At 35.3% G+C, this 7,155-nt stretch overlaps 1 protein-coding gene across 1 annotated transcript in view; it reads right to left on the bottom strand.

The window, feature by feature from the left end:
- The window catches only part of LOC145512684 (olfactory receptor 11H6-like), a 364,468-nt gene that overhangs the window by 334,299 nt on the left and 23,014 nt on the right, over window positions 1–7,155 (bottom strand). The gene's annotated exons all lie outside the window — the stretch shown is intronic.

The raw sequence follows: 7,155 nt of genomic DNA on the forward strand, positions 1-7,155 counted from the left end.
TGCACACAAAAGTATTAACTCAACTCACAAGCACATACACACATAAACTTACAATTTTGTGTATCCTAATATGTATAAGAATTATTGCTTTTTTAACAAGGAAAAAACTTGACAAGAAAAATTTTCTATAAGTAGATAGATCCAAATAATAGCTGTCATCTGCTGACAAGAAGCACATATTTAATTCTTAAGGAAAATAGAAATTCCATCCTAACATAAAAGTTACACACAGTTCATTCTACCTTATTCCATCATTCATGTTTGTATGCACAGGTGTTCTCGTGTATCTATCAAGAGTCAAGTAAGAGCATTACTACTATTTCAATCCACATGGAAAAGGAAAAAATAAAGAAGTCTCTCTATATTCAGTTATTTACTTCACAATAAAACAGAAAGTATTCAAGCTACTTGCATTGCATGAAGTGTGCGAGTTTACAAGTTTGATAAATAGCTCATGGGTATTAGGACACAAACACGTTCTATGATCTCTTTGGCATCAAATTCAAATGCTCTGCTTTTCCCCAAACATTCAGTGATCCTATTATGGTCATCTAGCCAATACTTTTTCTTCATTGCCTCTAAACAATTTGTTGTTCAGTCATTTAAGTCGTATCCGACTCTTTGCAAGCCAATGGACGGCAGCACCCCAAGCTCCTCTGTCCTCCACTGCCTCCCAGAGTTTGCTCAAATTCATGTCCATTGAGTTGGTGATGCATTCTAACCATCTCATTCTCTGGTGCGCTCTTTTCCTTTAGCCTTCATTCTTTCCCAACATCAAAGTCTTTTCCAATGAGTCAGCTCTTCACATCAGGTGGCCAAAGTATTACAGCTTCAACCTCAGCATCAGGGTTGATTTCTTTTAGGATTGATTGGTTTGATCTCTTTTCAGTCCATACTAATTATAGGCTAAAGTGTGCTTTAAAAATGAATCTCTAGCCATATGTGCTTGATATATTTCACACTAAATTTTTATTTTAAAAAATGCTTTGAGGAGGGTAGGAAAGGTCCCTGGAGATCACTGGACATATTTGTATCTTTCCTATGAACGATTTCAATTGTAGAGTTTAATCTAGACACTGATATGGCATGTGGTTTTGTTGAATTTTTAACATTTTGCCTTATTAATTTCAGATTCCTCTTTACTACAAAAGTGGATTATTAGAAATAATAAAGACCTCTAAGCAATCCTCTATATCCAATTATTTTATCATAGCAAAGATAATAACTATCATCAACTCCATGAGTATCACGCTCTTGTATATTTTAAAAAATTACTTTCCTCATTTTTCATACATTGTGCAAAAATACATTTTGCATAGTTTTAACTTGATACAAATGGTACCTATATATTACTGCCATTATTCTAAAATTTATTTTTCACTCATTGTTATGTTGTAAAGATTCATCTACTTAAATATATCCCGCTCTAGTTCATTCTTTTTAAAAATGTGGTTAAAATATCACATCTTAATTTTCAATTGTACAATAATGTTAATATATGCACCTTGTGAAATGATCTCTAGAAATTTTTCATCTTTCAAAACTGAAACTCCATAGCCATTATACAAGTGCTCTTTTCACCTCACCTCACCCTGGCAACCACCAGTCTCCATTCTGTTTCTAAGGATTTGAGTACTTGAGTTAATCATGAAGTACTTTTATCTTCTTGAGATGGACTTATTTCACTTGGCATACTGTTCTCAAAGTTCACCCATGCTGTAGCATATGATAGGATTTCCTTCTTTTTTAATGCTAAATACCATTCCATTGTATGTACATGCCACATTTTCTTTATCTGGTCATTCATCATTGGACATTTAGTTTGCTTCCACCCCTTGCCTATTGTAAATATTGCTGCAATGAACACAGGTGTGCAAATATCTCTTCAAGATACTGTTTTCAATTCTTTATATATATATATATATATATACACATGTATATATACACACACTTAGAATTCAAATGTGTGTATCAAATGGTAACTCTATTTTTATTCTCTGTTTTTAATTTTTGAAGAAACTCCATAATTTTTTCCAGAATGGTTGCAACATTTTATATTCCCACTAATAATGCAAAGGCTTTCCATTTCTCTGCATGTCCTCATCCTCATCAGCACTTGTTATTTATTGGTTTTTGTCTTGATAGAAGCCATCCTAACAGTTGTGAGGTAATATCTCAGTGTGGTTTTGAGCAATGAGCAATGAGCCATGCCATGCAGGACCACTCAAACCTGAACTACAAGGACACTTGGTCTTTCATTAATATCAAGGTTATCCATATTTTTGTTCTACACTATAGCTTTCCTTTTTCATGTGAATGATTACTTTTTGTTCTAGGAATTCTGTCAATTGTTACTCAACAATGTCCCCCTTTCTCCTCCAGTCTTCCTGAGATATTCCTCCATATCACATCTTACTAGTGAGAATCTCATATTCTTTTCCATGACGTTATAATTTACAATTAGATAGTCTCTCTGTGGGCTTCCCGGGTAGCTCAGCTGGTAAAGAATCTGCCTGCAAGGCAGGAGACCTCTGCTCAATTCCTGGGTCGGGAAGTTCCCCTGGAGAAGGTATAGGCTACCCACTCCAGTGTTCTTGCCTGGAGAATCCCCATGGACAGAGGAGACTGGTGGGCTTCAGTCCATGGAGTCGCAAAGAGTCAGGAATAACTGAGTGACTAACCACAGTTGCTCTATCTTCACTGCTAGGAGTATGAGCTTCTTAAGAGCAGGAACTATCTCTTAAACATAAATCCTGACCAGATGAAGTTTTGTGGATTTAGGAGAGAAGACAAGGGTTTGGATGGCTGTGGGTGTGCATATGCATATGCCTCGAAAATTGACAATAATTGTTTCTCAGTAAACACACTGATTTTTTTATATTATTCCCAAAGAAAACTAATGCTAGTAGAATTTTTAAAAAAGCAATTGTCATTCTAGAAATTTCCATGAAATTTCCTTTGCAGGTCAAAGATGATTCACATCAAAATCAATTCCCAAGGTCCTTCCTAGTACTTAGTGAAATACAATACATGTCCAAAAATTTCCTTGTAAATTAAAATACAATTTAGGTGTATGAAGAGCTGCACACAACCTGAAATGACAACTTGAATTTACCCTTGGAAAGTCTGGCACTTGTGTATTCAACAAGGTTCAACAAACGCATATTGAATTGAAAAACAGAATAAGAAAGAGCTGGAGGCAAGGTGGTACGTGGGGAGAAGTTTTGTAATGTTGTAGTAGAGTTGCTCGGAGAAGGCAATGGCACCCCACTCCAGTACTCTTGCCTGGAAAATCCCATGGACGGAGGAGCCTGGTAGGCTACAGTCCATGGGGTCGCTAAGAGTCGGACACGACTGAGTGACTTCACTTTTACTTTTCACTTTCATGCACTGGAGAAGGAAATGGCAGCCCACTCCAGTATTCTTGCCTGGAGAATCCCAGGGACGGCAGAGCCTGGTGGGCTGCCGTCTATGGGGTCGCGCAGAGTCGGACACTACTGAAGCGACTTAGCAGCAGCAGCAGTAGAGTTGCTGTATTTTGCCCATATAGGGGAAAGAGCTGGTAATTTTAACAGGCTATTCACTTAAATTATACTCTCTCCACTTACCTGACCTCCTGAAAAAACAAATCCCAAGAAACAAGATTTTCACTATAATAGAAACTCTTGAGAACTGTTTCCCTCTTTGATCTCTGTGGTTAGTTCTCCTTCCAGTTACTCCAGCTTTAACAACAGCTTTGGGTGACCCTTTGATGACTAGTGACCTGAATTCCCAGGCTGTTAATTATGAGATCTCTACCTTGAATTCCCATAGCATTAAGAGAAGAAAAAGTATTAGAAGTTGGATTGAAAAAGTAAATGGGAAACAAAGGAAGCTATGGTTAGTAAATTATGACAACAGTATCTTCAAGGAAACTCAGCATCTCCTAACATTTGAATATCTATTGATAAATTAAATATCACTTAGACTAATACCAGTGAAAAAGGAATGCCTATTAAGACACTCATTAGTAAAAAATATTGACTATTCTATTGGAAGCATATTCATGGAATATTCTTAGAAACCCTATACATGCTTTTCCCTCATTTACATAACTACCAAACACATCTTAGTCATAATAATATCTAAAAAAATAGAAATTAAATATGTTGGCAAAGGTCAATATGCTAAAGTCAAAACTAATATTCAAATGAAATAATATTCTGAATCAGGTATTTAATCCTTATACCGACGCTGCCTCTTTTTTAGATCAATGCTATGACATATTAAAAAAAAGAGCTCATGTGTCTATTAAGCTTTTTGCTTTTCTGAGTACTATACCTATACTATCTCATTTATTATTTTTAACAAAACGGTGAGATGGAAATACAATATTCTTCCCCATCAGATGAAGAAATAAGATTGTAATTTACCAGTTAATAGTAGAAAAGGGACAGAACGTGAGGCTTGGCATTCAGCCCTGTGTATTCTTTATTCATTAACTAAATCTAGACATACTGAGTATATCTAACTCTATAACGCTGCTCAGAAAAGTAATATGTATACACAGAAGACCAAATATCACAATTCTTACATCATTTAACATTATTATAAAGAGCTCCATTTCAACAGATTGTTTTAAAAAATTAATTTTTGTTAAACTGCTATTATTCTCATTTTACAAAAATTTAGACTAATTTCTACATAACATCTAACCTAGAAAGAAATAAGCAAAAACTTTGTGTTGGAACTGTAGCATTCTCTTTGACATAAGTACACATTAGCCTAGCACAATTTTTAAAAAAAATGAGCTTAAAGAAAGGTGGATAACTAAAATCATAATTCATAACCGAAAATAATATTTACTCATTTATCTTTTTAGAGTTGCATTTTATATATGGAGAAGGAAATGGCAACCCACTCCAATATTCTTGCCTGGAAAATCCCATGGACAGAGGAGCCTGACAGGCTATATAGTTCATGGACAGGACTGAGCAACTTCACTTCACTTCACTTTTATCTTATCAAGGTAAAATTAACATAAGGTAAAATCAATCATTTGAAAGCTACAAATCGATGGCATTTAGGCATTCATTATATTGTGGAATCATCACTTCTACCTAGTTCCAAAATGTTTTCATCCATATTGAAATGTATATCAGTACATCAATCCTTTTTGTGGCTGAATGATATTGTTCTGTATGGATTAACAACACATTTGTTAATCCATTCATCAGCAGATTAATATTTAGAATGTTTCCACCTTAAGTCATTGTCAATAGTTCTGTAATATTCATGTACAAGATTTTGTTTTAATACTTGTTTTTAATTCTTTGGGGTTGTATACTAGGAGCAGAATTGATGAGTTTTATGGTAATACTGTTTAACTTTTTGAGCAACTTGAAAGTAGGAAGGGTATCATCTCACCGAAATGTATTTGACATTTTTCTCATGATTACACCAGAGTTACAGGTTCAGTGGAAGCACACCACAGGTGATCTGCCATTTTGACACCTCCCATCAAGTGTCTGTACCATCACCATGGTTTATGTCTGTTGATGTTGACCTTGATCACCTGACTGAAATGTTTCTCAGGTTGCCTCATTGTAGACTTACTTGCTCTACTATCCACACTGTATTTTGAGGAAAGTCACTTCACTCAGCCCATACTTAAGAAATGAGTAGCTATGTTCCCTTTGATTAGGGTAGTATGCTTCATAATTTATCTCTAATTCTCCTGCATGGGTGATTACTCTTCTACCCATGTACTAATTTATTCAATCATTTACATCAGTATGAAATCATGAGTATTTATAATTTGGATTATAATCTAAAACTGGTATTGGGAGTTTAATTTTCATTTGGCTCTTAACCCTCTTTCATGTATATTCACATCAAATTTTGTGAGTTTATGTATGTTTTAGCATTCCCTTATTTTCTGGGACCAAAAGATGCTCCTGGCTTATCTTGTATCTTTATTTCCTATTCCTACAATAGCCATTTCTCAAAAGATCCCTGGTTCCTTTAACTGGATACCAGTATTAGAAACAAACATGAGCTCATTGTTGCTAGGCTGTCATTTCATTCAGGCGCCCACAGAAGACATAGCAAATGTCTTAGAAAATATATTCAAAATTATAGTATCATAAAAAATAATTTCACTGTACTAAAATCTCCTGGGTGTAACTTATTCATTCATTCCTCTTAACCCATGAACCCCTGACAACCAGCTAACCACCACCTAACCACCTAACACTGTATCCATAGTTTTGCATTTCATATAGGTGGAATCACACAGCACATAGATTTTTCAGATTGGCTTCCTTTGTGTAGCAGCAGACACTTAAGGATCCTGTATATCTTTTCATTATATGATAGATTATTTCTTTTTATTACCAAATAATATTCCATTGTACAAATGTACCACACTATGTTTAACCATTAACAGATTGAAGGACATCTTGGATGGCTCTAGTTTTTGGTAATTATGGATAAAGCTGCCACAAATGTTCAAATGAAGGTTTTGTATAAACAGAATTTTTTAACTCAGTTTGGTAAATGCCCAGCAGCACTATTACTTTATCATATGGCAATACTATCATTAGTTTTGTAAAGTGCTACCAAACTGTCTTCCAAATGTTTGTCCTTATTTAAAGTTGTTTTAATAAGGCTAGAGGTTTCTTTAGATTACTCTCTCATTGGTTTCCCCATTTGATTTCTTTAAAAGTCCCATGTCCTAGAAGTCACAGGAGTATAAGAATAACAATATTAACACCTTGATTAATTGAATAGAATGTCCACCTCCTCCATTTGTTGTGTCTCCTAACTTGGTGGAGCTGAAACACAAGATTCATTTACTCCCTAAAACACATAAATAGATATACTAGATAGACAGGAAGTAACCATGAAGTTTAGATAAATCCTGGGAACCTGTCCAGAGTCCCCAGTCACTGAGAAATAGTGAAATGTCTGTTTAGCAAAAGCTCTCTAACAATGAGAGGGGAAGAAAATGAATAGAAAGTTATCCTGTAGATATGCTGCATTTTAGCCACCCCTTCTTGACAAGCTGATGTGGAGCTGAGATGAAGGTATTTGACTCTGCCCTCTCCCAAACCCCATGCTGCTGCTGCTAAGTTGCTTCAGTCGTGTCCGACTCTGTGCGACTCCATAGATGTT

This window comes from Giraffa tippelskirchi, chromosome 7 (genome assembly GCF_054371585.1).
Source record: "Giraffa tippelskirchi isolate mGirTip1 chromosome 7, T2T-mGirTip1v1.2.pri, whole genome shotgun sequence".
Taxonomy (NCBI): Eukaryota; Metazoa; Chordata; class Mammalia; order Artiodactyla; family Giraffidae; genus Giraffa; species Giraffa tippelskirchi.